This window comes from Lonchura striata, chromosome 27 (genome assembly GCF_050655825.1).
Source record: "Lonchura striata isolate lonStrDom1 chromosome 27, ASM5065582v1, whole genome shotgun sequence".
Classification (NCBI taxonomy): Eukaryota; Metazoa; Chordata; class Aves; order Passeriformes; family Estrildidae; genus Lonchura; species Lonchura striata.
Genome location: NC_140729.1, coordinates 11,711,145 through 11,734,379, shown reverse-complemented (window position 1 = coordinate 11,734,379; position 23,235 = coordinate 11,711,145). Strand labels below are relative to the sequence as shown.

Below are 23,235 nucleotides of genomic sequence, written 5' to 3'. Positions count from 1 at the left end.
CATTCCTTGGCTCATCATCCAGAGGATTAGAGGAGAAATCATGGAATCCTGGAGTGATTTGGGCTGGGAGGGACCTTAAATCCCACCCAATGCCACCCCTGCCATGGCAGGGACCCCTCCCACTGTCCCAGGCTGCTCCAAGCCCCCTCCAGCCTGGCCTTGGGTACTGCCAGGGCTCCAGGGGCACCACAGCTGCTCTGGGCACCCTGTGCCAGGGCCTGCCCACCCTCCCAGGGAACAATTCCCAATTCCCAATCTCCCATCCATCCCTGCCCTCTGGCAGTGGGAGCCATTCCCTGGGTCCTGTCCCTCCATCCCTTGTCCCCAGTCCCTCTCCAGCTCTCCTGGAGCCCCTTTGGGCCCTGCAAGCAGCTCTGAGCTCTCCCTGGAGCTTCTCCTCTCCAGGTGAGCACCCCCAGCTCTGCCAGCCTGGCTTCATGGCAGAGGTTTCCCACCCTGGGATCATCTTCCTGGCCCTGGCCATGCTGAGAAGCATCACAGCTCCTGTTCCCTGAGTCTGTCTCCATTCCTGCATTATCTGAGCATGGGGCCATGTATCCCAGCCCTGTCTGGCATTTGGGGCCGTGGATCCCAGCTCTTCTTGGCATTTGGGGCCATGGATCCCATCCCTGCCTGCCATTCCTCCAGCCAGAAGGTGAATGCCTGGTTCCTCCATGCAGATTCTGAGGGAACTGCTCCATGAAAGAACAAGGGTGGAATTACTGCCTGTCCATGGCCCTGCTGTTTCCTGGGCAGGGCTGATGTTTCCTGTGTTTCTGAGCTGGAGCCACAGCATCACTCGTGCCCAAGCAAGCCTGCTGGGCTCCTGCCCGTGCAGGAGTGATGGGGCCCTGCCCTCGGTGCATCGCTCAGCCCCAGCTCACGAAGGAGGGCTGGGAGAGCAGAGAGGGGTCTCATTTGGCCCGGTGGCAGCTGCAGGGCTCCAAGCCACAGGAGCCGATCCCAGGGAATCGCTGCCTCCCCATCAGGGCAGCTCCAGCTCCTCTCCTCCATCACCTCTCCTGGGCTGTGCTGCTGGTGTGTGGCTGCTGCTGAGCTCTGCGAAGGACGGGGTTCGTGCTGCTGGAGCAGTGGCACGTCCAGCCCCAGTGAGCTGATCAGAGCAGCAGTGAACATCTCCCTGCCTTCAGCCCTGCCCAGGGCTCTGCCGCGTCTGCGCCGCTCCCGCGAATTCCCAGGAACGGCTGAGCCCGGCACCAGGTCTGGTGTTTCCCTCACAAGTCCCACCACCCAGCTGGAGTGTGGCACCTGAGAGCATCAACAGCGGGAGCAGGGCAGGGGGAGGTGGGAATGCGGGGGGTGCTGGATGCTGCTCCTCCTGTTGCTCCTGGAGCTCTGGCAGCTGCGGGCTTCAATTACAGAGATGAAAGGGAAAAAAGCCTCGACGCATGAGACACAAAACAGCGAACTGGCCTTGTGCCTGGGAACCGCCTGAGCTGGGCTGCACCGGGAACGGGAATGGGAACGGGAACGGGGACGGGAACGGGGACGGGAACGGGAACGGGAATGGGGACAGGGACGGGGATGGGGACGGGAACTGGAACGGGAACGGGAACGGGAACGGGAACGGGAACGGGAACGGGGACGGGAACGGGAACGGGAACAGGAACGGGAACGGGGACGGGGACGGGAATGGGGACAGGGACAGGGACGGGAACAGGAATGGAAACGGTGACGGGAACGGGGATGGGGACGGGAACGGGAACGGGGACGGGAACGGGAACGGGGACGGGAACGGGAACGGGGACGCGAATTGGAACGGGAACAGGAACAGGAACGGGAACAGAAATGGGAACGGGAATGGAAATGGAAACGGGAACGGGGACGGGAACGGGAACGGGGACGGGAACAGGAACGGGGACGCGAATTGGAACGGGAACAGGAACAGGAACGGGAACAGAAATGGGAACGGGAATGGAAATGGAAACGGGAATGGGAATGGGAACAGAAATGGGGATGGGAACAGGAATGGGAACGGGAACGGGAACGGGAACGGGAACGGGGATGGGAACAGGAACAGGAACAGGAACAGGAACAGGAACAGGAATGGGAACGGGAATGGGAACGGGAACGGGAACGGGAACGGGAACGGGAACGGGGATGGGAACGGGAACAGGAACAGGAACAGGAACAGGAACGGAAACGGGAACGGGAATGGGAACGGGGACGGGAACGGGGACGGGAACGGGAACGGGAACAGGAACGGGAACAGAAATGGGAACGGGAATGGGAATGGAAATGGAAATGGGAATGGGAATGGGAACGGGAACGGGAACGGGAACGGGAACGGGAACGGGAACGGGAACGGGAACGGGAACGGGAACAGGAACGGGAACAGGAACGGGAATGGGAATGGGAACAGTAACAGGAACAGGAACGGGAATAGAAATGTGTCCATCCTGGAGTCAAGTGTCCTCACAGAAATGGGAACAGGAACGGGAATGGGAATGGGAACAGGAACAGGAACAGGAATGGGAAGGGGAATGGGAATGGGAACAGGAATGGGAATGGGAATGGGAATGGGAATGGGAATGGGAACTAGGAAGGGGATGGGGATGGGAATGGGGATGGGAATGGAATGGGAATGGGAATGGGGACGGGAACGGGAACGGGAACGGGAATGGGAATGGGAATGGGAATGGGAAGAGGAACAGGAATGGGAACAGGAAAGGGAGTGGGAATGGGAATGGGAATGGGAAGAGGAACAGGAATGGGAACAGGAAAGGGAGTGGGAATGGGAATGGGAACGGGAACGGGAACGGGAATGGGAATGGGAATGGGAATGGGAACAGGAAAGGGAATGGGGATGGGAACGGGAATGCCACAGGCAGGATCCTTCTGAGGGTCACTGGGGGGCAACAGAGCTTTAGCAAAGGAAGGAAGCAAAGCCAGGGGACAATCGAGTCATGGGGGAAGCAGAGGATGAGCCCAGCTCAGCTGATCCCAGCTCCCCGCTCCTCCTGCTGCCCCCAGGCTGACAGCTGGAGTGGGGAGAGGCTGCAGGAAGACGCTGGGAAAGCCTCAGGACCATGGAAATGCATCTGTCTGTCTGGAGTCCCCCTCTGCTCCTCATCAACAATTAGAGCTGCTAATGAAGAGCTCATTTACTGGGATTTAACAGAGCTCTTTGTCCCCAGTGCTGCTGCCCAGCCCCACCCCCCTGTACCCTCCCCACACCTGCCAGGACCCTCTGGGCAGTGCCAGGGCTGGACAGAGCTCCCAGCCCAGCCAGGAGCCTCTCTCACGCTGTAGGAAGACAGAGAGCACAAAAAGGAATCAATTTGTCAGAAAGCTCGTAATGAGCTGGTGTGAGAGCTCAGCCAGGTTCTGATGACCTCCCGGGTTAATTAACCTGCAGCAGAACCCCGTGTCTCCTTTTCACTCTCCATGGCTGATGTTTGTCTCCCGCAGCCTGGCTGAGGAGCTGCTCCTTGTGTCACACCTCCAGGTGCTCTCCTGCCTCCCTGCTCTGCTGGCAGCAGTGCCAGGAGCTGACCTCACTCCCAGCAGAGCTTCAGCCCTCATTTGTCACAGCTCCGTGATCACAGCTGGCAGGAACACTCTGCCTCCAGCCCACTGCCATCCTGGCTCCAGAGACACCCCAGCTCCAGAGACATCCCTGTTCCAGGGACTTCCCAGCTCCAGGGACATCCCAGTTCCAGGGACATCCCGAATCCCAGGGACATTCCAGCCCCTGACTTTCCTGCCAGGAAAGGGCCTCAGTGCCAGGTGGGATGGGGGAAGAAGGGAGCACACATGGCATGGCCTGCAATGGGACAGTGATGCCATGACAGGGAGAAACCCCTGGAATAGGAACACCTCGGAGTTCTGGTGGCATTTCAGCTCCCTCTGGAAAGAGGAGGAGGGGTTCAAACACTGAACCTCCAGGTGCAGCTTCCCTGTTATGGGAATATTTAGGTCCTTTTCACCTCTAAGAAAGCAGAATGGGAGCAGAGGGGACAGCCCTTGGAGCTGGGAAAGGATGGGAAGGGTCAAACTCCCGAGGTTCCTCTGGGCCCAGGCAGTGAGCCCTGAGCCTCTCCAGAGCTCCAGCAGCTCAGGTGACATTCCCACAGGGAGAGGCTGTGGAGCTGAGTGAAAGCAGCTCCCGAGGTGGCACCTCTGCCAGGGACAGGGACTCAGCTCTTTCTGAGCTGGAAGTGTGAGCACAAATGGAGAAGGAACTGCCCTGCAAGAGGAGCAGAGTGCCACAACCACTCTCTGCTGACAATTTCAGTCTCAGCTCCCTCCTCCACCCCTCTGTCACTGTCTGAGAGCCTTCCATGGCCAGGAATTCCTGCTCCTCCCTGCCTGGGGCTGTGCTCCAGCTGATGCTTCCTTTGCAGGGATGCTCCTTGTTCTTCCCCTTTCCCAGTGGGGAAGCAAGGATGAGTTCTGTGGTCACAAACAAGATGGGGGAATTGTTTGGAGCAGGTGCCACATCCTTTTGTCTCCAGTGACAGTCACAGCCCCGGATCTGTCAGGTAAAGGATGTGGACAGGTGGGGAAAGGACATGGACAGGTGATAAAAGGACATGGGTAGGTGATAAAAGGACATGGATAGGTGCTAAAAGGAATTGGCCAGGGAGAAAAGGACATGGACAGGCACTAAAAGAACATGGCCAGGGAGAAAGGAAATAGATAGGCACTGAAAAGACATGGCCAGGGGAAAAGGATGTGGCCAGGCAGAAAAAGAACATGACCAGGTAGTAAAAGAACAAGTCCAGGTGGGAAAAGAACACGGCCAGGTGATAAAAGACATGGACAGGTGGGAAAAGGCCATTTACCAGGAGGGAAAATGGGAGCAGCCCAGTTCCCAGGGATGAGGCTGTGAACAGTTCATCCAGAAAGGATCCCCAGACTGTGAGCGCAGCCATGAGCTGGATTTTGGGAATGTGTTACTGCACCCCTGTAGGGCCAGGGTTTGGGAATGTGTTACTGCACCCCTGTAGGGCCAGGGTTTGGGAATGTGTTATTGCATCCCTGTAGGGCCAGGGTTTGGGAATGTGTTTTTCTATTGCTGGAGGGCTCCATGGCGTGGCAGGGATGGAAGGGGCAGAGCTCAGCTCCTGCTCCCCCCTAGCAGGGGCAGAGTTTTCTAGCACAGGGCTCAAGGCTGCTCTGGAGCTGCTGGAGCAGCTGAGTCAGGCCATTCCCTTTGGATAGTGATGGAGAAAGAGGGCTGGCCATGCCCTCTCCCTGCCCTCCCAAGCCCCAGGGTGCTGCTTCCCCAGCTGGCACTTCCCAGCTCCGCTCCCTCCTGCCCTCCCCCTGGGAGGGTTTGATGTTTGTTAAACGTGCCTGGCTCCCCCAGATCCCGCGGTGGCTTGGTTTGGACAGGTGTCTGCTGAAATGGAAAATGCAAACCCCCTCCCTCTCAATTAATATAATTTTGAAATTAAGGGGCTCTCAGGCAAAGATATGGGAATAGGAATTACAGTTTTTTAATAGGGAAAAAACTATTTTAAAAAATGCAGCAATACAAAACAACACTGCCAGAGTGAGAGCAGCCCTGTCCCCTGTGGGTCAGGGAGTGGCTCAGCCCCATCCCAGGGGGGCTCAGCCCTCCTGCAGTGCCAGCTGTGCTTCTGCTGGAGCAGGATCTGCACAAGGGGGGAGTTTTCCTCTGGAGCTCCAGGGCTGGGGGAGATGGGCCTGGGCTCCTCTGGGAATGCAGGGGGGAGAAAGCTGCTCCTCTGGGAATGCAGGGGGCAGAGGCTGCTGTGCTGTTCCCAGGTCAGATTGGATCCAGGTAGGAATGCTTGGCTCCTCCCCTGGGTGCAGCATCTCCCCATGGATGATGGAATTTTCTCAGCCAGGCAGGGACACTCACTGGCCATGAACAGCAGAGATCTCCTGGAGGGAGGATTGGCTGTGGGAGAGATAAAGAAAAGTGCCCAAAGAACAGCAGGGACCTGCCCCAGCTCTGACAGATCCCAATGGATACACACTTATCCTGCAGCCCAGGACACACGGATTGCCTCCCAGCTGGGACAATGGGATTTTGGAGCAGATCAGTGGAGTTTTCTCCTCCAGGACATTGAGCTGCCCCAGTTCTACTCCAAACTTGCCAGGGTTGTGTCTGGAGGCAAAGTCAGACCTTGAAAATCCCTGAAAGCTTTGTGCAGCTCAGAAAGACAGGACGCAGTGCTGGAAGTGGGAGCTGGAATTTGCTTTCCACTTAACACACATTTTAAAAAAAAGTACTTAAAAGAAGCTCTGGGTGACTGAAAAAATGAGCATTCCTGAAATGTTCTTCACATGATAAAAACACCATCAGTGAAACCAAGGGGCATCAATGACAGGAGACATCAATAACTCATCAATCAGGGGGGTTGCTTGGGATTGCATTGGAACATTTATTTGTCATTAGCAAGCAGATAATAATTATAATATTATTAATATATTGTCATTTTGCTTGGATTAAGCCCACTGGATGGACTTTAAAGTCCTTTCCAACCTAAACCAGTCTTGGGTTCTGGGGTTCCTCCAGGACCCCTCCAGCTTTCTGATATATTAAAGAGCTGGACCTGGAATCTCTCCATTTCCTTCCTGAAGATCTCCTGGGGATTTTGGCACCATTTTCCAACAATCAGAAGAGTAGTTGAAGCCCCAGGTGTTGGGAAAGGCCTGGCCAATCTGAAGGAATCAGTGATGGACTAAAATCCCTTTTTCCAGCAGTGTTGTCAAGTCCAAACACCCAGAAGTTTTCATCCAGCTCTGCCTCCATCACACAGTTCTTCCCAGGATCATCACCCCCCACCAGCCCTCATTCCTGAACACATTTTGCTCCTCTGCTGCTCCGGGGAAGAACCTGAAATCCCCTCCCTGAGAGACACCTGAGAAGTTCTGTATCCCCCAAAATTTCAGAGCCCCTTTCTCCAAGATCTGGAGCTTGCCTTTGGAAGCATCTGCCTTTTAAATGGAAAATGTGTCAGAGTCTCCTTTATAACTGATCTGGGGAGTTTGGGAGCTGGAGGGGAGGTGTTATTTTTAAGTTTTATTGGCAGTGCTGAAGTTACTGAGCTGGAAGCTGGATCTCATCACATGCCTTGGAGTCTTGAAACTTTCATAAAAATAGAGCTCAACTCCCAGTGCCACCTGCAGAGGTGAGCTCAGGCTGCAGCAATTGGCTCAGGAAGGCTCCTCCTCAATTCCTAAAAGTTCTTTTTCTGGCAGCTTTAAGAGTCCCTGGATACCAGAGATGATCAATTACTATCGAGCTAATGAGAGTTGTTTGTTGGTCGTTGAATCCATTCTTTTTCTAAGGAGCATAGAGTGGATAAGGAGTGCAATGTAGCCTTGGAATGCTGTCATTGCCCCTCTCTGCATGTGAGGAATATGTGATAAATCCATGTCCTGGCATACTCCTGTGACCCCTGAACTGATGAGGGCGGGGAAGGTCTGGCCTGAGCCACATCCCGTGGGATCTGGAGCTCTCCAGGGTTTTCTGGTTTGGAGAATCCTCCCTCTCCAAGGCTGGAACTGGGCCTTGTCTGTGTTTTCTGGCTGCCATTGCTGATCTGAGCCCCTGAGGAGGACACAGAGCAGGGAGAAGGGCAGCCCTGGGTGCCAGCCCTGCCCTGCTCGTGGCCTGGCTCCTGGCTGGCCCGTGCCACCCCTGCCATCCCTGCTCCCTGGCACACGGCGCAGCTGGGACTTGAGAGGCTCCCAGTTCCTCAGGAACTCAGAAAGGAGGGCAGAGAAACACCAGGAAAAGCAGGAGGGAGAGAAGATGAAAGCTGGCACTTCTCTCTCGAGGCGAGGCAAGAAATAAACCTGCGTCTCCTCCTTCCCTACTGCCTTTTTGTATGAAGTGCTATATTTGTTTTCTTTCCTGGCCTAGGAGATGGGTTTGTGCCCAAAATGGATCATGTGCTCCCTCCCTTCTGGCTGCCACTCCTGAAGGGAGCAGGGAGCTTTTCCTTTCTGCTCAGCACATCCATCAGCGAGGCCCAGCTCAGACAGGGCTCCTGCACCGAGTCCCAGGAATTTCATGGAGCTTCTTCAGGCACTTCAGAGAAGGCTGGGAAAAGGCAGTGTGTGACTTACTGGGGGGAATTTAGGAGAGCTGCATTTATCCAGTCCTAAAGCACAGGACTGGGGGTTATTTCTGAAAAGGGGGTGGTGCTGCCTGCTTCTCTCAGGTCTCTGAGGAAGAGTTGTGGCAAAAAGGACATGGAGCTCCTGGAGTGACTCCAGAGGAGACCCTGGAGCTGCTCCAGGGCTGTGCCATGGAGCCAGGCTGGCAGAGCTGGGAACGTTCTCCTGGAGAGAAGCTCCAGGGAGAGCTCAGAGCCCCTGCCAGGCCCAAAGGGGCTCCAGGAGAGCTGGAGAGGGACTGGGGACAAGGGATGGAGGGACAGGACCCAGGGAATGGCTCCCACTGCCAGAGGGCAGGGATGGGTGGGAGATTGGGAATTGGGAATTGTTCCCTGGCAGGGTGGGCAGGTCCTGGCACAGGGTGCCCAGAGCAGCTGTGGTGCCCCTGGAGCCCTGGCAGTGCCCAAGGCCAGGCTGGACAGGGCTGGGAGCTCCTGGGACAGCGGGAGGTGTCCCTGCCATGGCAGGGGTGGCACTGGGTGAGTTTAAGGTCCCTTCCCACCCAAACCATTCCAGGATTTTGTGGAAGTGTGTATCTGATCCATCTAGGAAGTCTGGGGCTCTGCCAGTGACCAAGTGTCCCAGGCCAGCCCTGAGGGTGACAGAGTTTATTCCTTGTCTTCAAATTCTCTGCCCGTGCCCCACCTCACCTGCAGCAGTGGCTCTTCAGGTCTGATGGTGGAGAACAAGGAGAGCTTCAGGGAACCAGGATGGAATGGGGGAAAAGCAGTGGGGTCTTGCAGAGAAACTGCTCTGAAGGGAGAAGCTGCTGGAGCTCGAGCAGCTCCTGAAGTGCCTCCTCCATGTCCTGACCACAAATTCAGCCACTTACATTTTAGAGCATTGATTTCCTTTGTTGGCTGCAGAGAACTGTGAGCTCTTGCTTTGGGATGCTGGGGCCAAGGTTCCCAGCAGCAGGGACAGCCCAGCCCTGAGGGTTCCAGCCATGCCAGGTCCCATGTGAAAGTGTCCTGGCCCTCCCAAACCCCCCGTTCCCTGAGCTGCTGTCCTAGTTTAGGGGAAATTTGGGAGAAAACCTCTGAAAGGAGCCCCCAGAAAACAAATCCCCATGGCCCCTTCCCCAATCCCTCACCTGGTTTGGGAGGAATTTTCTCAGAGAGATGTGGAAAAAATACTGTTTATTTAACAAACAAAACACTCCCCAGCACCAGAAAATGAACAACACCAGGTGACAACAGAACTCTTTCAGCACTCTGAAGAGATGACAAATCCAAAAGTCTCTCCTGGGAGTGGCCGCCGGGTCTGGGCGTGGGGATTGCTCTGGGCACTGGGGATGGCTGCTGCAGATCACAGAGCGCAGCTCTGGGTGCTCCTCGGTGTTTCCAGGTCCCACTCCAGAGCAGGCTGGATGGTATCCAGGGAAGGGAAAGGGAAAAAATGGGACTGTTCAGCTCAACTAACTAACGAGCAAAAGCAAAGGCAAAAGCAGAAGCAGGAGCAAAGCCAAGCCAGACAGCACCAGCCTCTTCTAGAGAACAGACCATGGGGGAGGTGAGGCGGCTGGTAACAAGACAAAACAAACCTTCACTTTCAGAGTCAGTCCTGAAAGCACAGAACAGAATATCAGACATACACAGAACACACGACTGGGGATACCAGCATCATAAATCACCCCAGGACAGCTGCCTGTGCCGGGGCTGCTCCTGCTGCCTCTGCCCAGCTCCTGCCAGCAGCTCTGGGACTGAACATGGCAGAGCCTTGGAGCCTCCTCCCAGAGAAGGCAGAGAACAAAAGAAACTCGGGGATGGAATGAATGAATGAATGAATGAATGAGGGGCTGAGCATTCCCAAAGTCTCTGTTTACCGTGTTATGAAATAGAGACAACATTTCTGAGCCTGATCCCAATACTGATGTGTGCAGAGACATTTGTTCAGTGCTCACAGGAAACACCTTCCGATCGATGCAAGGAAATGCAGCTGGGGTTTTTTTTGTGCTCGAGGTTTGTATTTGGAGGAGAATTGGAATTTTCTCTTTTATTCCTTGCCTCAGAAAGTTTAAGAGTGACTCTTGAATGAAGCACAGCGGGGGCAGGTGAAGGATGAGACAAAGGCAAAACCATCACTGGCAAAGGTTTTATTGCACGTCCTGGGATTTATTTTTTCCCTGTTCTCCCCCCCCAGACTGTTTCCACAAACCAAGAGACATAAACACATTAAAGGGAAAATACAGGCTGGGAATTGAGAATTATTGGGAGAAATAAAAATGGGAAAATCCCTGAGCTTGGCTGAAAAAGATCTGCATGAGGTGATCCCAAGTTCTGATTCTGTGGGTATTCCCTGACTCAGCTCAGGGAGTGGGCAGGAAACCAACCCAGAAATAAAATAGAATACAACAATGGAAATATAAAAATAAACCCACAGAATCCCAGCCTGGTTTGGGTCAGAAGGGCCTTAAAGATCAACCCTGGTGCCAGGGGTGGGAGCAGTCCTGGCTTACCTGGATGCTCTGGCTTAGCCTAGGATTAGCAGTGACAGCAGCGCTGCCAATTCCTGCTGCAAATCCCTCCAAAGGAGCCTCTGGCATTTCTCATCGGGGCTTAGGGTGGTTGCCTGAAAAATTCAACACCTTTCTATTAATTCCCTGTATTTCCACCAGCTCAGCCACGAGCTCCTGCCTCTGGAGTTCTCCCAAGCCCAGCTGCTGAACCTGAGCTGCAGCTGCCCCTGGGCTGGAATTCCTGCCCTGGGAATGGTGCTGGAGGGAGCCCGGGTGGGAGCCTGGACAGAGCAGGGGGTATAAAGCTCTGCTTCTCTCAGCAAGTGACAGTAGAGCCTCCCCAGGGCTCTGTCGAGGGCCTCATTTTTCAAACTCGCCCTGAAAAGCCCTGGAAATAAAACTGGACTTTGTTGCTAACTCGGCAAAAAGCTGAGCCTGGTTCTGCTGACTTTGGGATCAGCTCTCTGAGAGCTGAAGTTCATGTCCAGACTGCTAAAATCAGTTCTTCAACTTTGGTTTAAGCTGGAATTTAAGTTGTGCTAAGAGGAGGGGACTGGCTGAGTCCAGCCTGAGCTCAGCCTCACCCCAGTCCATTCATCATCTGGGCAGAGAGACTTCAGTACCAGGGAGTCCTGGAATGGCATCCAGAGTGCTTCTTATGCAGTTCTTCTTTGCCAAAAACTGCTTCTCCTTGCCCAGAATATTTGTAGGAATACAAATATAGGAAAGGTAAGAAAAGGTCATCACAGCTCCTTCCTTGGCCTGAGCCTGGCTCCCACTGGGGGCAGACAGTGCTGGGAACAGCCCAGCCAGGATCAGGGGATTTGGGATCCATCCCTGGGGACTAAGAGCACAGAAAAGCAGCAATGTTTGCACAGCCCACTGTCCTTCCTTATTAATGGAAATGCAACAAGTGGGGGAAAAGTCCACAGATTCCAGGCAGGGAGAAGCAGCAATTCCAGCCAGGTTTATAATGCCAGGGTGAATCGGATGCCTGAGCCTGGCTGCTGTGGCAGACTCAGTGTCTGCGCCGTGTCAGCCTCGGGCAGGGCCTGGCTTTGGGAAGGCAGAAGAAAGGGGCTGGGAGGGGCCTTTGATCCCCAAAGTCTCGCAGCACTGGGGGCTGCTTGGCTTCTTCTACAGGGATCCCAGCTTTGCTTTTTATTTCCCTTTTCCCTGGGAAAAGAGGAGCCCTTTCCACATCCCCTGTGCTGGGCTGGTGCTCAGGGCCAGCCTGGGGGACGCTGAGCTTGTCCCCAGAGTGGCCCCAGGTCCCCCCTTGCAGCCCAGCCCTGGCCCCTGAATCCACTCCCATTTCCCCCTGCAGGGCTCCTGTCCTGGCATGGCTGAGTGAGGAGCCCTGAGCTGCCCGGGTCAGACCCCTGCTGCAGCACATCCCATCCCTTGGGAGAGCACACCCAGCACATCCCATCCCTCCTGAGAGCACACCCAGCACACCCATCCCTCATGGAGCACACCCAGCACACCCATCCCTCCTGAGAGCACACCCAGCTCATCCCAACCCTCCTGAGAGCACACCCAGCTCATCCCATCCCTCCTGAGAGCACACCCAGCACATCCCATCCCTCCTGAGAGCACACCCAGCTCATCCCATCCCTCCTGAGAGCACACCCAGCACATCCCATCCCTCCTGAGAGCACACCCAGCTCACCCAGCTCATCCCATCCCTTGAGAGAGCACACCCAGCACATCCCAACCCTCCTGAGAGCACACCCAGCACATCCCATCCCTCCTGAGAGCACACCCAGCACATCCCATCCCTTGAGAGAGCACACCCAGCACATCCCAACCCTCCTGAGAGCACACCCAGCACACCCAGCACACCCATCCCTCCTGAGAGCACACCCAGCACACCCATCCCTCCTGAGAGCACACCCAGCTCATCCCATCCCTCTGAGAGCACACCCAGCTCATCCCATCCCTCATGGAGCACACCCAGCACATCCCATTCCTCCTGAGAGCACACCCAGCTCACCCAGCTCATCCCATTCCTCCTGAGAGCACACCCAGCTCATCCCAACCCTCCTGAGAGCACACCCAGCACATCCCATCCCTCATGGAGCACACCCAGCACACCCAGGACACCCAGCACACCCAGCCCAGAGCAGATCCCAGGGATGTCCAGGTCAGAGCTCTCCCTCCCTGCTCGCCGCCTCGTAGCCATAGAAACCCCGGGAATGTGCAGGCACAGCCGGTCCGTGGTGGAGCCTGCCCAGGGTGGCACGGCCCGTCCCCAGGGCTCTGCTGGGCGCCACGGGAGCCAGCCCTGGGGACAGAGCAGCTCCCGTGGGAACGCAGCAGCCGGATTTGAGCTCTCTGCTGGGGGATGGGGCCTGCTCCCAGCTGGAGCTGAGCGTGGTGACACCCAGAAACTGTCACGACACGGCGATCTCTGATGGACTGGCACCAGCACTGCTGGGCCAGGAACGGCTGCTCCGCACCAGATGGCCCTGGGAGGGACAGGAGGGTGTTTGGAGCATTCTGCTCCACTGGAAAATGTCCCTGCCCAAGGCAGGGGGTGGTCCTGGGTGGGCTTTGGAGTCCCTTCCCACCCCAACCATCCTGGGATTCTGCGATCCCATGGAAATCTGGTCCCTTTGGGGCCCTCAGTCCATTTGTACAGCACTCCAATCTAAAGGTCTGGTTCCAAATATCTCTACATGCAAATGGGCTTTCTGTGATCCAGTTGGAATTCTCCTTCTGGAGCAGAAGCAGGGATCTGAAACCAATGTGTAGCATAAGACTCTAAAATTAAACTTGTCTGTGAAGTGAGTGGAGTTCAAAGCCAGGACAGACCAAACAGCCTCAAGTGAACCTGAAACTTTGGAAATAGAAAATATGCTTTGGATTTTCCCATGTTTTTCCAGAAAGGCACCAGCTCCTCCTGTGTTCTTCAGTCTCCGTAAAAAAACCCTGAAGTCAAAACCCAAATAACTCTGAACAAAAAGACAAAACTGCACAATGAGAGAAGGGTGGGAGGGAACATTTCACCAGCAGCTCTGCTCAAAACAAAGAGGGTTTTCAGCTCCTTGATCACAAGGAGGACATGAATAAAGGAATTAAAGCTGTAGATATTTTCTGTGATCACACAGCTCCAGGAGAGCTGATGAAGTTCCTGGGAGATGCAAAAAGCAGATGAGAAATGCCAAAGCAATGAAGGCATTTTAGGAGAGGCTGTTCCAAGGAAGTGACAACAAAGGCTCAGTCCAGAAACACGGACTCGGTGCTGAGCAGGAGCAGGGGTGACAAGGAAAGGGGAAATGAAAAGATCATAACGAGTCAGCTGCTTTTTCCAATGGCTGGGAATCCTTTGGACATTGTTGGTATGACAGTGCAGGAGCCAAACCTGAGCCTGTGTTCACTGCCAGCCAGGAATCCCCCAAACCCCACCCAGTGCCACCCCTGCCATGGCAGGGACACCTCCCACTGTCCCAGGGAGCTCCAAACCCCATCCAGCCTGGCCTGGGACACTGCCAGCAATGGGGCACCAGAGTCCCAGGAAAAACAGAGCTTGAGTGCACGCTTTGGGCAGTTCCTGAGCTGTTCCTCACTAAGCTGGGGAGAAGGGGGTGATCCCTGATTATCATCATTGTTTTATTCCTTTAATTAAAAACTAAAACAATAATAAAAATGTGGTCACATCCCATCTCCAGCTGATTTTCCTGAGACTTCCCGTCCCTGAGCCACTGCTGTCCCTCAGTCCCCCCCCACCATTTTCACCCCTCAGGCACAAATCCCCTCACCCTAAAGCAGAAAATTACCTTGCAGAAGGTGACCTTGAAAGGGACTTTTTTTTCTGGATAAAGAGTTTTCCCCATCCTCCAGTCCCAAACCAGTCCTGAGACAGAGCTGGGATGGGGAGGGATCCTCATCATTTATCCAAGATGTTGGAACCAGTGCAAAGCTGGGTTTAGGTCTTTCCTGAGGGAATTGCTTTTCCCTTTTGGACCCAGCTCTGTCCCACTGCACCCTCTGGTTTTTGGGATCAGCTCTCAGTGTTCAGTGCTTTGCTTCCTTCACAGGGAGAGGAGGTGGGGATTAAACTTTGTTTGGGGACAACAAATCAGGCAGAAGAGCAGGGCTGGATTGGGAGAGCAGGGCTGGGTTGGGAGAGCTCAGCCACCAGAGGCCACTTCTCCATATTTTGCATCACAGGGCTGAAATATGGATTTTGACTCTGGAATTTCAGTTTGGGCTCAGGGAGGGCAGCAGCTTAGGTCAGGATGTGTTTTCCAGCAGCTCAGTGCTTCCAGGAGAGGCTGGAAAGAGCCAGGGCTGTGCAGCACTCCCAGCTCCCCTGAGTGAAAAGCTGGGAGAGCTGGGGGTGCTCACTGGAGAGGAGAAGAATCCAAGGAGAGCTCAGAGCCTTGGAACAAGGGATGGAGGGACAGGACCCAGGGAATGGCTCCCACTGCCAGAGGGCAGGGATGGATGGGAGATTGGGAATTGGGAATTGTTCCCTGTGAGGGTGGGCAGGCCCTGGCACAGGTGCCCAGAGCAGCTGTGGTGTCCCTGCAGCCCTGGCAGTGCCCAAGGCCAGGCTGGAGGGGGCTTGGAGCAGCCTGGGACAGTGGGAGGTGTCCCTGCCATGGCAGGGGTGACACTGGGTGGGTTTGAGGTCCCTTCCCACCCAAACCACCCCAGGATTCCATGACAGGATCTCTGCTGTTCCTTCCACTCTTCCCTGCTCAGACCCTGCCACAGAAGCTTTTCCAAGCTATTAAAAGTCAAGGTCAGCCCCTTCCAGGCCCTGCTGACGTCGGGATCTGCAGGTTCCCAGTCCCTGGGGATCCCTTTTCCTCACTCACCATTGGGCCGTGGCTGAATCCAGATGTTCAGCAATCTCCAAATTCCTCAGCTCATTAACTGGCTTCAAATCTGACCTGGGAATTTCTGCTGAAACCTCATTTCTCTGCCCCAAGGTCAGGGACTTGTGTTTGCAAACCAGCAAGGTTCTTCTTGCAGTGCTTGAGTGTGAACTATTATTATTATTGTTGTTGTTGTTGTTGTTGATGATGATATTATTATTGCTGTTGTTATTATTAATATTATTGTTATTTTTATTGTTGTTGTTGTTATTCTTATTATTATTACTACTACTATTACTATTACTATTACTATTACTATTACTATTACTATTACCATCATCATTAGTGCAGTGTGGGGGATGAGTCCCCTCCCAGGCTGTGGAGCAGATTATGGAGCATGCCCACACAGGAACACAAAGTTCAGGGGACAGGAGGGATTGTTTTAGCAGAACTGTTGGGATGGGAATTGTGCTGCTTGCTGGGTTTGCCTTTGCCCATGAACATCCAGGGAAGGGGCAGGGATTGTGACCAAGAGTTTTCTCTGGAGACTGAATTTAGGGAAGCAGGACATGGGAACAGACAAGGATCTGCTGAAGAAATTGTAAGCACAGAGCAAAAAGTGAAGTTTGTGGTGTTGTGCTCCATGGGGAAAGGCTGGACATGGCTCCAGTAAGCCTGGCTCAGCCAGGCCTGGCCTGGTGTTGGGAAGTAAGAGGCAGGGTCAAGGATGAAGGACATCCCTGGGTATCCCAGCCCCATAAAGGACATCCCTGGGTATCCCAGCCCCATAAAGGACATCCATGGATATCCCAGCCCCATAAAGGACATCCCTGGGTATCCCAGCCCCATTAAAGGACATCCCTGGGTATCCCAGCCCCATAAAGGACATCCATGGATATCCCAGCCCCATAAAGGACATCCCTGGGTATCCCAGCCCCATAAAGGACATCCCCAGGGGTTTATCACAACAGGCATTAAAACAACACAAAATCCTGGCTGGGAGGGCTCTCAGGGGTCTTGGCTTTGCCAGGGAAAGGCTTATCCAGGTTGCTCCTTCCTGAGGGATGCTCACCCTTGTCCATCCTGCACAACTCCAAGGATCCTGTTGCTGCCCCATTCCCAGGCAATTTATTCCAGTATTTCACCAGTCCCATCACAAAGGAGTTTTCCCCAATGTCCAACCCAAACTTCCCTTCTTAGGAATTAATCCAGCTGCTCCTGGTTTGATCCAAAAGTTCATTTGTCAGGATGGGCCACAGGGGCTGGAAAAGGCAATTCCCAGGAGCAGGAGCTCTGTGCTGCAGCTTTTCCTGCAGCTCAGAGCATGACAGGGATTGAATGCCCAGGCACTGCTGGAGGAGCTGTGATGAGGAACGGGGTAACTCCTTCCTTTTGCTGCTTTCACTGTGGGAATAACTCACAGCAGGGCGAGGAAGAGGTTTGGCAGTTCCAGGAGGATCCAGGTGCACACGGAGGTAACTTGAAAACAGCCACAATAAGCAGAGATTTTGGGCTCAGAAATGAGGAAATATCCCTTTTTCTATCAAGGAAAATCACAGGAATTGCCCTCAAGCAGCTCCTGCCCTCAGGTGTGAAAAGAGAGGGATTGTTGTCCCCCCCTGCACCTTTCCTGGGACTCTGAACAGCTGAAATCCCAAATCTGTGACTGAGTTATTCTCACTTCATGTTTCTCATTTGCTTGCCAAGCTTTGGGATACAAAGGCAAATCCAGGAATACAAAACACTCCAAAATCACACAAAACACCCAGCAAATGGATAAACACAAATGAGCTTTTCCTTCCAGCTGGACTGGGGTCTCCATTAGCTCCTCAATCCCATTATTCCCATTGCCAGCAAACAGCACGTCCATTCTCTGCTCCATTGTATCTTCTGTGTTTTCTCCCAGCTTCATTAATTCATTTTGGTCCTTGTGAAAAAAGGGAACCAAAGATTTTCCTGGGGTAAATCAGAATAAAGGAGTGATTTACAAAAAACGTTCCCTTCTGAAGTCCTGACCTGGGTTTTGTGGGACCCAGAGAGCAATTCCTGCAAACAGACGTGACATTCCAACCATAGAAATGACCTGGAATTCAAATATCCCATCAATTCCAGAGGAACTGTGAAGCATCTCAGAGCAGCCTGAGTTACAGCCCAGCCACCTCCACCAGTGCATTCCACATCCAGCTTGTTGCTGGTATTTTTTCCACATAAATAGATCCAGAAGAGGAATTAGTGTGTCCTGGGGACTGCTGACAGCTCTGGCTCTGGAGGAGGAGAGCAGGGAGAGGAATGGTGGGGGGCTCTTTGCAACGGGCAGCAAAGCAAAGGAGCCCTGAGGGAGCTGGGATCCTCTGGGATGGGGTTCAGGCATGGAATGGGCTCTGTGGGGACCCATCCCCAATCCCTGATCCTTCAAGGGGTGAGGTCGGAATGGGCTCTGGGGGACCCAACTTCAAGCCCTGGTCACCCATGGGATGAGGTGGCAGCTCCTGTGACCACCCAACCCCAAATCCGTGCAGTTTGGGGCTGGGTGGTCTTGGGGTTTTGTGGTGCGGAATTTCCCAAACCCCAAACTCCCCCAGGCTGCCAGGCAGGTCCAGCCTGGCCATGGTTGAGCAGGAGGTGACAGCTGGGCAGGTCCAGCCCAGCCTCCCCAGCTCCCACATGGGGTTTGGAAGAGGGGGATGCCCTGCCCTGCCCTGCCTGGTTGGAGCTGGCAGAGCTCCCTGGCAGCAGCTCCGGTTCCCCGGATCCCCGCAGCCGCAGCTGCGGTCGGTGCCGTCCCCGTTGTCCCCTGTCCACCCCAGCATCGCTGGGATCCTGGAGCGAGCCTGGCCGGGCACGACCCAGGGAGCTGGGATGGACCCTGGAGCCTCTCTGGGAGGTGGGAATGGGCACCCAGCGCTGCCCTGGCTGTCCTTCCCTGCAGAAATCCATGGGATTCCATGCACGCAGCTCCACGGCTCCGGGTTATCCCCCCAAAGTTCTGCTCTGAGCCCTGCCCACACGGCTCCCAGAGCCTATGGAAAAGGGCAGAGGCACAAAAGGAAAGGCAAAACACAATTCCTGTCCTTTGGGAGCCTCAGCCTTTTGGAACTCATTTTCCTTTCACATCAGAATGAACAGAGAAATTCAGAAATCCTTCCCCAAGCAGAAACTTCATTTTGGAAATGTCAGAACCCTCACCTGGAAATGCTTCATTCTCCAACACTGAAGGAGGAGGATTTGAAAAAGCAAATGTAATCTATAAATATGGAAATACTCCTAAAACATGGATCCCATTCCATATTATTGAAATTCCTATTACACCTCACTGTGTTCCATTAAAACAATGGCAAAACCCCTGAGTTAAATCCAACAAAAACTGGGATTTAAGTGCCCCGTTTTGAGCACAGATTATTTCCACTTCCAAGGGTGACTCTTCCCTCATTAGAGCTTCTCATTTTGGAAGAAAAAGAGGTTTTTTTCCCAAAATCCAATTCCAGTAAAGGTTGTAGCAACAGCTCTAATTCCTCTCAGCGCTCCCAGCAAGAGCCTCGGGAATGTTCACCCAGGCTGGCAGGGTTGGTGATTTGGGTAGGGGGGTTAAGGAAAGGACGAGACACATTAAAGGGACAAACTGCCTGGAAAGGGCCCAGGCTGAGGGTTCCGAGCTGCTGAGTAAGGAATTTGCTCTGTTTGGAAAGGCCAGGCTGGACACTGGGGCTGGGAGCACTCTGGGACAGGGGGAGGTGTCCCTGCCATGGCTCTGGGTGAGCTTTAGGGTCCTTCCAACCCAAACCGTTCTGTGATTCCATGAAAGGCTTTCCTGGGGCTGAGAAACATTCCAGCTGGGTGGGATAATCCAGCAGGACCCCCCTGCAGGAGCTCATCAGAGCCCAGCCAGGCCTGGCAAAGACCAGCCAGGGATCAAACAGCCACTGCCAATCCATGCAGGGAGCCTGTGAGGGACCCTGAGCCTCCTCCCCACCACAGCATCCCTTCCCCTGCTCCTTCCCCGGCCTTGGGGCAGCCTGGCTGAGGGAAGGGAGCAGCACTCACTGGAAATGCCAAAATGCTGTTTCAGATCCTCTCTCAGCCTCGCTGCTGCTCCAGCCCAGAGAGGCATTCACATCTTTTCCAAACCAGTGTTTGGGCTGTGTTTATGTGGAGAACACAGGAACAACTGAACTGTAATGGCCTGAGTGTTCCTGGGCTCATTTCTGCTCGCTGGGGCCGATGTCTTTGTGTGTTCAGGCCACTAAATCACCCCTGGGCTCCCCTCCCCTCCTCAGCACTGCTCCTTTATGGCAGCCCGGGGCTGTGCATGGGAGATTAACTTGTACAGTGATGCCTCAACCCAGTTCTGTGGTACTGCTGCATGTACTGCAGAATTCCAGCTCCACACAGAAAAACTGCATCCCAGGGAATGCTGACAGTGCTGGGGAATGGCCCAGAGCAGCCCCAGCCCCAGGGAATGTCCCAGAGCAGCCCCAGCTCCAGGGAATGTCCCAGAGCAGCCCCAGGGAATGTCCCAGAGCAGCCCCAGCTCCAGGGAATGTCCCAGAGCAGCCCCAGCTCCAGGGAATGTCCCAGAGCAGCCCCAGGGAATGGCCCAGAGCAGCCCCAGCTCCAGGGAATGTCCCAGAGCAGCCCCAGGGAATGTCCCAGAGCAGCCCCAGCCCCAGGGAATGTCCCAGAGCAGCCCCAGGGAATGGCCCAGAGCAGCCCCAGCCCCAGGGAATGTCCCAGAGCAGTTCCAGGGAATGTCCCAGAGCAGCCCCAGCCCCAGGGAATGTCCCAGAGCAGTTCCAGGGAATGTCCCAGAGCAGCCCCAGGGAATGTCCCAGAGCAGCCCCAGGGAACTGCCCAGAGCAGCCCCAGCTCCCTGAGGACCAAAGGTGTCCAGCAGCACCTGAGCTTGGAGCAGGAATTTGGAAAAGGGGAAAACAGGGAAGTACTCAGAACTCCTTTAATCCATGTTTAGCCTTTCTTTAATAATTTCAGTGCCAGGGATTCCACCTTGGTACATCCTGACTGGGATGTGTGGTGTAATAAATCAAACAGAGGCTGGAAATGAAGGCTGTGGCTTCCAGGAATTTTTCAGGGAATTTTTATTTTGTTGTTTTTGTCAGCACCAAAGAATTCCAGCTTGAGACCCCAATAAGAGGCAGAGCTGAAGCCCTGCTTGGCTCAAAATTTATTTCAATAAAAATGTTGCCATGATCCGGGTATTTAACATTTTAAAATAAGATGCTCTGGGCACTGAATCAGCCCTGGTCAAAACTTTGAGTTTATTTAGATTAAGAAAAAGAAATGAAGAAGCTGAAACCAAAGCCGAGTGCAGCCTTTGGATTGATCCCTGCCTGGTGGGAGCTCTGGGGGGACTCTGGCAGCATCCAGAGGCTGGATGGGAGAGCTCTGAGGCCATGGAGAGGCCAGGTCGGTGCTGTTTGTCCCCAGGGAGGCACTTGGCTGTCCCCAGGGGCTCTTGGGCAGGGAAGCACCCCTAGGGCACAGCTGGGCTGGCTGGAAGCTCCAAGCCGTAGGATGAGCTGTTTCCCAGGAGCTGGGCACCAGGAGGGGCTGATCCCAATCCCTGTGTGCTCATCAGGACACACAGAGGGAATCTGATGGATGACAGAGCACTGAATTAATTTCAAGCTCTGTTGAGAACAGGGAGGGAAAGGAAAGAGGGGATCGATTCCTGCCAAAGGAATAAAATCCATCAGCAGGAACATCTCATTTCCTGGTTGCTCAGGGTGCTCGGGAAGCACCTGAGGTTGGTCCAGAGGCTCCCTGTGTGAGCTGAATGGCTGGGGGCAGCTGGGAAAAATGGGAGTTTCTATAGGAAAACAAGGATGTAGAGTAGGGGTGAGCTGAGGCTGTAATCTGGGAGGGATTCAGGGGGAGCCAGGGAGTCAGACCCCAGGATATGGAGAGGCTGGGACTGTGGGATGCTTTCCTGTGAGATGGGAAGGTTCAGGGAGCAGGTTCTGCACTTGGAGCTGCCTATGGCCCAGGTTTCCGTCTTGAAAAGAAGTTTTTCCCTCAGTATCCAAATGAAAGTGAACAACAGAAAGGAAAATGAATATTTGGTTTAGGGAGTCTTCAACTCCCCAAGAAATTCATCAACATTACTAAAGGCTTTGTGGAGCAGGTTGAAATTGTATTTACACTCCATTTTCCAGCAGAAGCAAAGGATTCTGAACATTCCCCGGGAGGTTTGGTCCTTAGGGAGGGGGGATGCTGCAAACAAGGATTCACCTCGGTGCTTTGCACAGGGCCTGTGCAGGTGACAGCCACAGCCGAGGCCACCGAGGGCACTCCCCAAATCCCCCGCGCTGAACTCCCTGCCCAGGCAGGGAGCGACAAATGGAGAGGGCACAGGACCTGAGGGGGGCCGTGCCTGCAGCCACGTGCTGCAAATCTGCTTGGCCACAGCTTTTGATCCCGACTCTGCAACCTCTCTTTATCTCTTTAGGTTAAAAATTAATTCCTTTCTCCCCATCTCTGAAAACAAAACCTGCCAGACGAAAGTGAACCACTCAGGCCATTATTTCCCCATCCGTTCGGCACGGAAAGGACATTTATAATGTAGGAAGCAGGGGAGAATTGTCTGCCACTGCTCAAAAATATCTCCTCCATTTCAAACATGACTTTATTGTTTCTCTTCTTGTTGTTTTTTCTTTTTTCCCCTAATGCAAGAGAATCCTGCAGGCAGCAGCCTTGTCCAGCCCAGGGCAGCTCCATCCTGAGCTGTGAGTCAGAGAGCATGGGGCAAAAATAGCCTTGATGATGTAATTAATGAGTATTTTCGGAGCAGGGACAAAGGGCTGCAGATGAAGTCACTGGGCCTGACGGCACTTCCTGGCTCCTGCTTTGCCTAATGCAGGATTTGGGTTTAATTCAGTGCTTTGTGCTGGTGGAGGCTCAGAATCTCTGCTGCTCCTCCCTTCCCAAAGTGGGGCTGCTCAGCTGCAGGGAGACAGCTCTGAGCAGGGACTTCTGAACAGGCCTGAAATGCTGAGCAGGCTTTGCAAGAGCAAAGGAATCATCCTGGAAGGGAAAGAAAGGATTGGAGCAGAGCTGAGGGAGCTGGGGGGGCTCAGCCTGGAGCAAAGGAGGCTCAGGGGGACCTTGTGGCTCTCACAGCTCCTGCCAGGAGGGGACAGCCGGGGGGTCGGGCTCTGCTCCAGGAACAGGGACAGGAGCAGAGGGAACGGCCCCAGGCTGGGCCAGGGCAGGCTTAGGGGGGATATTGGGACAATTCCTGCATGGAAAGGCTCTCCAGCCCTGGCACAGCTGCCCAGGGGGCTTTGGAGTCCCCATCCCTGCAGGGGTTTAAAGCCCTGTGGATGTGGCATTTGGGGACACCGTCAGTGGTGGCCCTGGCAGTGCTGGAGATGTTGACTCCATGATCCTAAAGGTCTTTTCCAACCTGAATGATTCCATGACTCATGGTTTCAGCAATGTCATTTTTGGGGCTCTGGTGGCTTAGACAAAGTTCAGGTCCCAGAATCCACCCTGCCTGTTATCAAAGAGCTCCCAGTTAACAGCACTTACCTGAAAAGCCCCCAGAAGAGCCCCTTTCCCCGCTGGATCCTTGATGCTCTGCACATAGAGAAGCTCTTCCCTCCTTCCTGAGCCAGGCTCAGCCAGAGCAGAGAACTCCCAAGCAGCCCTAGGCAGCTGTGGGAAGTTTCTCTGGGAACAAATGCCCAGATTGCTCTGAGTGACCCTGGGAAGCTGCTCTGAGGGGACTTTGCTGAGGGAGGCAAAAAACCCCATTTAGGGCTGACAGTGGAGCTTTTTCATCCATTCCAAAGCCTCCTGCAGGGGGAA

At 54.2% G+C, this 23,235-nt stretch overlaps 1 protein-coding gene and 1 long non-coding RNA gene across 6 annotated transcripts in view; one reads left to right on the top strand and one right to left on the bottom strand.

Moving 5' to 3' along the window:
* LOC110479572 (acid-sensing ion channel 2) overlaps window positions 1–23,235 on the top strand; it is a 407,232-nt gene that overhangs the window by 251,314 nt on the left and 132,683 nt on the right. The gene's annotated exons all lie outside the window — the stretch shown is intronic.
* LOC146765234 (uncharacterized) lies at window positions 9,249–14,900 on the bottom strand. The gene is made up of 3 exons (XR_014950236.1): window positions 14,365–14,900; window positions 10,583–10,695; window positions 9,249–9,489 (listed from the first exon to the last, which is right to left on the bottom strand). It is a non-coding gene; the product is annotated as an uncharacterized LOC146765234 (long non-coding RNA).